Below are 8,457 nucleotides of genomic sequence, written 5' to 3'. Positions count from 1 at the left end.
GGGCAGCCGGGGGGCCGTGGGCCACCACCGGGGCAGCGGGGGCGGGGCCGTGCCGGCGGCTGGGTGGGGGGCACAGCGCAGGCAGAAGTGGGGGCCCGGGGCCGGCCGGGCTGGACTGGGGGGGGGGGGCGGCGAGGAGGAGGCGCGCGCCGGGGAGGGGGTCAGAGGGCGGCCATGGTCGCCGGCTGGGGGGGGGGGGGGGGAGCAGATACGGGATTAGTGGAGAGGCACGGTACCTCCCCCACCGCCGCCCCCACCCCACAGAGCACCCCCCACTATTTCCCGGGGGCCGGAGAAACTCCTGCCACCGTGGTTCCCACTGCCTCCCTTTTCTCTGAAAAAGTCTCCCTCCTCCCGGGGCAGTCTTCCCACTTAATCCCACTGGGAGAAGTCGCCCCCACCCCCACCACAGTTCCTGCCACTGTACATCCTCCCGGGCCCTCCCGCTCCAACCCCCCCCACCCCCTCCCCCGTCCTCACCTTCCCCAGAGGCCAAGCCACCCCGCACTTTAGCCCCTGGGCTCCCCCCTCCAGAGGAACCCCTCTCCCCTTTCTCCCTCAAGTCCTACAAGACCCACATCACCATCCTTGTCTCATGCAGTGCTGCCCGGCTCCCCAAGTCCCCTGAAAGTTTCACCTCCTCACCTACTGCGTCCTCTACTCAAGAAAAATAAACCTCTCCATCTCTCAGCTAAAAAAAAAAAAAAACAAAACAAAAAAAACAAACAAAAACCCAACCTCTTCCCAACTAACCCTCGCTGTTTGCACAACTGAGAACCACAGGATGACCACCACTGCCACCCTCGCCCCCCGCAGTCTCTCCTGCATGGGAACCCGCTTCCCCACTCAGACCCCTGCGTCTCTGGACCAAGCTTCTCAACCCCGATCCCTCAGTCGCACCTGGAAATCACCAAAGGATCTTAGACACCAGGATACCGGTGCCCCACCTGAACCCCACCTGAGCAATCCCCATTTCATTGGTCTGGGGTGTGGCCCTGAGCATCTAGTTTTTAAAAGTTCCCCTGGGGGGATTCTCGTGGGCAGTCAACACCTCGCACCGGACCGTCTGGTTTAGAAGAATGCCCCCAGCTGCATCACATCCACTCCACAGCCCCCACGGTCTCCCTTGGACCACCTCCCATCCCCTACGTGTCTTGATCTCCAGGAACACCTCCCCCCCCCCCCACACACACACTCCTTTTGCTTAAAGAAGTCTTTGAGTCTGGCCCCTACTGTCTCTACAACTTAGGCAAACTCATCAGTGCCATCACTTTCTCCTCCTCCATTAAGAAAAATTTCCTCCATGGGCTCCACGGAGGAGTACTCAGGAATTCTCCCCCCAGACCCCCAGTCCCTCTCCATTCAGGAATGGCTCAATGTTTGGCCTGAGCTCCCACTGCTGTCCAGGGAGCTCCCTGCCCCCTCTGCCCAGCTTCTCCCCCCACCCCACTCCTCTGCCCCTTCCACCATCTCCCACTGCCTGAAAATCCCCTGACTATACCCCTTGCTGCCGGTTATCTTTATCACACCGATGAACCCCCCCCCAACTCTACATCTCCCCAATTCACTTGGACCTCCTACTCTCCTCAACTTACAGGAACCTCTTCCCCGTTCCCTGACTTCTCTCACATCATCAAGAATCCCCTTCCTCCACCAACATCTCATCTACTCAGGAAAATTCCCTAGATGAGTCCTCACCAACTTCCCTTCTTGGGACACCCCCCCCCCCCACACACACACCCTTTCACCTGTGCAGGGACATGCTGTATAGATAGCTCTACTTTCTTCCAAATTTACATGGACCACCCCCACCCCCCGCATAGTCAGTACCCCTTAGAAAAATTTCATCCACGAGGCTACAACTCTCTTTTAGTTACACATAACTGTCCACTCTGCAACCCCCATGTCTGTTCATTCCCCCCCAGGCATAGCATGCCCACCACCATACCCCCAGCCCTCCCTTCCAGGCAAGCGACCCTAACCCCCTTCCACCACTCACTGTTTCCTAGACTTCTTCCCCAAACCCCCAGTTACAGTTAAGAGCCTGGGAGCCAACAGGAGAAAACAGAAGAAACCCTGGGTCCTAGCATCAGGGTGACCTTGGCCTTTTCCACCCCCATCAGCTGGCCCCGCCTGGGTCTGCTCTTAGGAGGGGCTACTGAAAAAGGTTGTCTATGGGGGGTGTCTCCATGGCAACTGGGCCTAGTGCCCCACACGAGTGTTCCCTCCCCCACCTCCACTCAGCTGCCCACACGAAGCCCCTACCGTCCCCTCCATCAGCCCACTGGACACTCATGGCCCCCAGCCCCTGTCCTTGGTTCTGGCCCCTTCCTCCTTCCTCTCCAGATGGATGCCGAGTTTCCTCTTATCTACTGGCTCCTTCCGCCCCATCTGTGCCCCTCACCACCAGCACCACCACCTCAACTGTCCTAGCAAATCTCTGCTTCCCCCCCGGAGTGATCCCATGACCCCGAAGTGTACCCCTCCCCCAGCTGGGCCCCCCACAACCCAGGATCAGCAGGGGATGGAAACGGGGTAAGTGAGGGAAATTCTCCCATCAAAAAAAGATTTGAAGATCTTTTCATTCTGTCGATTTGAGGGGCAATCTGTTTGGTTTTAGGGACTCTTCCTTTAGTCCATCTGTCAACGGCAGCAAAGGAGGAGGGAGCAGGGGACCCCCAATTCTAAAGCTTCCGGATATGACAGGGGTCAACAGCCCTTCTCCCTCTGAAGGGGCTGGCTCCTTCCTCCAGAATTAGGGGGGTCACAGAACCTTCCTTGTACATCCACCCACCTCCGATTAATAAAAAGATCTGTCTCACCTCTGTTAACGATAGGTCAACTCTCCGATGCACTGGGGAGGGGGACGATGAGCCCCCCTGCCTGCACCCCCCCCAGAAAAACCCTGGTGGCTCCCAGTTCTCACTGCTCCCCCTCCCCCAGCAGCGAGGGACCCAGGCGTCCGACCTGGTTGGGGGGTGTTGAGGTGGGAGGGGAGGCTGAGGGGCCGCTCTTAGCTCGGGCCCCAAGGGAGTGGGGGTCGGGATGAAAAAAAAAAAAAAAGGTGAGGAGACAATTTGGTTCCCGTGTCGCTGGGTAAAGTGCGGAGCTGGAGGACGAGAGAGGGAGGGAGGAGGGAGGGAGGGGGAGGGGAGCCGCTGGGGATGGGGGAGCCACAGAGAGGAGGTGGGGGGAGGGAAACGATTGGGGGGCAGGGTCTGGGTGGCAGAAGGAAGCTGAGGGAAAAGAGAGAGAGAGAGACCCAGAGAGGGAGGGAGAGAGACGCAGAGAGACAAGGAGAAGCGGAAAGAGAGAAACCCAGAGACTGTGAAACAGAAATGGGGGAGGGAGAAATTTGGGGGAGGCAGCGGCTGGTAGCAGAAGGAAGTTGGAGAGAGAGACACACACAGAGAAATGTCCAGAGAGAGAAGGGGACAGAGACAGAGACACAAAGAGAGAAACCAAGAGACTGGGGGACAGATGGGGGATGGGGTAAGGGAGAGGATGAGGGGGGGGGGTCAGGATGGGATAACAGAAGGAAAGAAGAGACAGGGACAGAGTCATCCAGAGAGGGGGAGGAGAGACAGATGGGGAGAGACAGACAGAGACTGAGGATGGGGGAGAGAACGAAACAGAGGAAGGGAGAGAGAAATTGGGGGGTGGGGGCAAGGTCTTAATAGAGAGAAGGATGATTTAGAGAGAGAAAAATGGAGAGAGAGAGTGGACAAGAGAGTGAATAATAAAAGAAATTTAGGGGAGAAGGTTCTGAGTGGCAGAAGATGCCTGGACACAGAAAAGCCGGTGCAGAAGGAAAGAGAGAGATAGGTGGAGAGAGCCTGCCTGGGAGAGACCCCGGGAACGAGAGACAGAGAGAGACTGAGGAGGCATCAGAAGGAAGCTGGAGGAAAACAGGAGAGGGGCCAGGCTCCGATGGATGAAGGAGGTCAGAGATCGAGGCCACCCGCGCCCCCTCCCCCACCACATCCCCAGCCCCCATCCCTGCCCCCATCCCCATTCCAAAGCCACCACCCCACCCCCACTAGCCTCCTTCTCTCCACAGCATCGCTTTTCGCCGCCACCGCCTCTTCCTGTCGCCATAGCAACAGTGATCCAGGCGCCCAGCCAAGGCTAGCAGCGGCGCCGGAAATGAGGGGAGGGCCTTTCCAAAAGGACCCCAGGAGCTGTCCCCTTTCCCCAAATCCAAGGGAAAGCTCAACTTCCCGGGCCTCCTCCCCCCCCCCACAACTGCCAAGGGCAAAGAGCCCCTGAAAATAAAATTCTATTCGATTCAATTTACCAGGATAGCAAGCCCTTTGAGTTTCACCAATATATATATATGTGTATATATATATATATATATATATATATATATATATATATATTTAATTTTCATTTCACCCCCTACCTGCCCCTAGCTCAAAGAGTTAGATTCCCGCTCCCCCCCCCCCCAGACGGGGACTGGCATGAGTGGGGAAACAGAGTATGAGAAGCTCTCGGGTGGAAATATGCCTCAAAGAAATCTGCCTGGGGTTGGGTGGGACAGCTTTGCAACTTTTAAGAATAATGATGGTTGGAGTTACAGAACTAGCCAGTAGCCAGGGGGTAGGAAAATCTGAGATTAGAGTCAGAAAGTTTGGTTTTGGACTCAAATCTCAGAGATGGCCGTAGCCACCCTGTGACCTTGGGCAAAACATTTCCTCCTTTCTAGACTCGGTGATTATGGGAACAAAACCCCCCTCCAATTAATCGAGAACATCGGTGAGACAAGGTCTTGCGCACTGCTCTCCACTAGCAGTTTGTTCCGGGCTGTGACCTCAGGCAAATGGTATCCAAAACCAAAAGCTGGCCATGACCACAGACTTGAGCTAGGCAGTTTGCAAGCTTCCTTGTCTCCCGGAATTCTTACGGAATCCTTGCAATGTGGACGCTGACATTCCCATATTACAGATGAGCAAACTGAGGCTCAGAGATGTATCGTGATTTGCCCAAACCACTCAGGGAATAAAAGGCAGAGTTGGAGATGAAGCAGTTTCTTTGTGGGGGTTGACAGGGGTGGTCAGCAGTGGGTGAACTTCAGAGCCACTTAACATGCCATTTTGGGGGAACAGGTCCTCCCTTTTGGGGACTGGTGGAGACAGAGAAAACCTGTGTTCCCCACTCATCCAATCCGCTCCCCCAGAGGAGCCAGAGCCTTCTGTACACAGCATCTCACATTTCCAATGGAGTTTCCAGAGGTCAGATTACTTAATTCTCACCATGCCCCCCCCCAGGGGAGGGGGGGGAGTTTAGAGAGGCATTCTGACACCCCTGGTTCAGAAGCAAGGAAGCACCAGCCTCAAGGGAAGGGGCCTGGAATTCATTCATTCGAGAATTATTTGTCCCTCTTCTGCTCTTTTGCCAGGGAGAGGGACGCAGCTGTGCACAATAACGGTAACCGACATAAATTGAACGCTAAATATTACGGACTCAAAGTCATTTGCAGGCATCGACTTGGTCCTCCAGCTTCTGCGGTTAGCCCCCATTTTCAAGATGTGTAAACTGAGACAGAGAGGTCAGCACATCAGGAAGGTAGGAAGTGCGGTGGCAATGAGAGCCAGGGCTTCGGATCCCAGAGCCTGCGCTGTTTTCTCTGCTAAAAATAAACAACAAAAAACAGAAACCTTCCAAGGGTGAACACAACGATGAGGGTAATAAAACAAGCCAGGGTTTCTAAACCTAGAACCAGTGATGCTAGCTGTGTATTTCTCTTGGGGGGGGGGGGGGTGGCATCCCAGCATCCCAGGCCACTTCAGAATGTCCACCAGCATCCATCCACAGACTCTACCCACCAGATGCCAGGAGCAAGGGGTATAATAAAAAGAACTCAGGGGTGCCCGGAGGGTGGCTCAGTCGGTCTTAATTTCAGCTCAGGTCATGAACTCAGAGTTCCTGAGCTCGAGCCCTGCATGGGGCTAGGTGCTGACAGTGAGGACCCTGCCTGGGTTTCTCCTTCTCTCCCTCCCTCTCTGCCCCTCCCCTACTCGCCCCTCCTTCTCTGCCCCTCCCCTACTCGCCCCTTCTCCCTCCCTCTCTCTCTCTCTCAAAATAAATAAACTTAAAAAAAAAAAAAGAATTTAGTCTGTCCCACCTCAAATCTTGTTCCTTATTGGAAAAGCCTTTGCATGTTTTTAGCTGTTTCTTCTCTTACTTCCTAAATAAGGAAGTAAATAATAATTATCTTCTGAATGTGTCAGCATTATACATTCTAGATTCCTTTTCTCTGATAGATAAGGATTTAACTCATGTAGACCTCACTTTTCCCTTCCTTCCTCCCCATATAAATATTTTTAGTTCTTCTACTCGTTAATTTTGAGGCAGTAAGTGATAGACTTTATTTACATCATGATTTCTTGCCTCAGAGACCATATATCTGGTTTCTTGTCAGCAGCTTTATTGAGATAGAATCTACATACCATACAATTCACCCAAGAAAAGTGTATATAACTCAATGGCTTTTCGTGTAATCATAGAATAGGGCAACCATCAAGTTTAGATCATTGCAGAGCATCCTTCTTAGCCCAAGGAGTAACCTTGACTCAGTCATCGTCCCCATCGCCCAGCCCCCCACACCCTATCCTAGCCCTAGGCAATCACTAAGCTACTTTCTGGCTGTATAGGTTGGCCTGGTCTGAACATTTCATATCAATGGAATCACACAATATTTGTTTATTTGTGTCTGACTTTTTACTTAGCACAATGTTTCCAAGGTTCACCCATGCTGTAACATATATCAGGACTTCATTTCCTTTTCTTGATGAATATTATTCCATTGTAAGGATACATTATGTTTTACTTATCCATCGGGTATTTGGGTCGTCATTTTGGCCGTTGTACACATACTGCCATGAACATTTGTGTGTGAGTTTTTCCATGGACATATGTGTTCACATCTCTTGGGCATGTACCTAGGGGTGGAATTCTGCCTCCTCTGTTTACTTGTCCTCTGGAGAAATGAGATATCACCTCTGGACTTTGTGTTGTAAGATACAAATGGTAGACCCAGTGGTCAACCCTTCTGTCCGTGGAAGGACCCCTCAGAAGGAGTGTCACTGAAGGTGCAGGGTTTTTTTTTATTTGTTTGTTTTTTAATTTCTTTTTATTTTCTATTAATTAATTAGTTTGTTTATTTATTTATTTATTTTGATAGACCCAGTGACCAACTTTTCTGTTCATGGAAGGACCCGTCAGAAGGAGTGTCACAGAAGGTGCAGGGGTTTTTTTTGTTTGTTTTTAAATTTCTCTTTATTTTCTATTAATTAGTTAGTTTGTTTATTTTGATAGACCCAGTGACCAACCCTTCTGTTCATGGAAGGACCCCTCAGAAGGAGTGTCACAGAAAGTGCAGGGTTTTTTTGTTTTTTAATTTCTTACTTTATTTTTTTAATGTTTATTTATTTTTAAGAGAGAAAGAGAGAGGGAGCGTGAGCTGGGGAGGAACAGAGAGAAAGGAAGGTATAGAATCCAATCAGAAGCAAGCTCCAGGCTCTGAGCTGTCAGCACAGAGCCTGACAAGGGGCTCGAACTCACGAGCTGTGAGATCATGACCTGAGCTGAAGTCTGATGCTTAACCGACTGAGCCACCCAGGCGCCCCCGGAAGGTGCAGGTTATGGCCTCTTTCAGATCTCATTCCTAAGTTTGCTCATAAAGTCGTGTCACATTATCCAAGGTTTCCCGTAGGTTTAACCTAGAGACCTGTAAGCTGTCGACTCAGAGATAAGTCTGCTAAGCCCCTAGCTTGAGAAGGTCCTCCACCCTTACTTCCCTTGATCCCATGTGGTTGGTAGAACTCCAAAATGACCCCTAAGAAGATCCTAAGATTCCTGCCCACCCCTCCGCCCCCCGTGGTATACACCCTGTAGGATCCCCTCCCTTTGAGTCTGGGCAAGACTTGTGAGTAAGGTGGGGTGTCATTCCCGTGATTGGGTAACATTATATGGCAAGGTGAAGGGATTTTGCACATGTGATTAAGGTCCGCAAATCAACTGACTTGTAGTTAATCAAAAGGGAGGTTATCCTGGGTGGGCCTAACCTAATCAGGCGATCTCTTTTCAAATGGTCGAGAAGTCAGAGAGATTCAGAGCAAGGGTTTCTCCTGCTGTCCTGCAGGAGCAAACCCAAACCATCCTGCTCCAGAGAGGGCCATCCTGCTACCAAGAGCACAGAAACGTCAGTCGTATGACCACAAGGAAATGATTCCTATCTCCCGAGGGAGCTTGGGAGTGGCTCTCTCCCTAACTGAACTCCCAGATGAGGACACAGCCAGTTGGCATCCTGACTGCAGCCTTGGGAGACCCTGAGCAGAAGACCTCCCTGCACTGTGCCAGGTTCCTGAGCCGTGGAAAGTGTCAGATAAGAAATAGATGCTGCTTTAAGCCACGGCATTTGTGTTTTTTGTTACACGGCAATGGGTAACTGAA

This window comes from Lynx canadensis, chromosome E2 (assembly GCF_007474595.2).
Source record: "Lynx canadensis isolate LIC74 chromosome E2, mLynCan4.pri.v2, whole genome shotgun sequence".
Lineage (NCBI taxonomy): Eukaryota > Metazoa > Chordata > Mammalia > Carnivora > Felidae > Lynx > Lynx canadensis.
Note: the sequence above shows the minus strand (reverse complement) of the source record.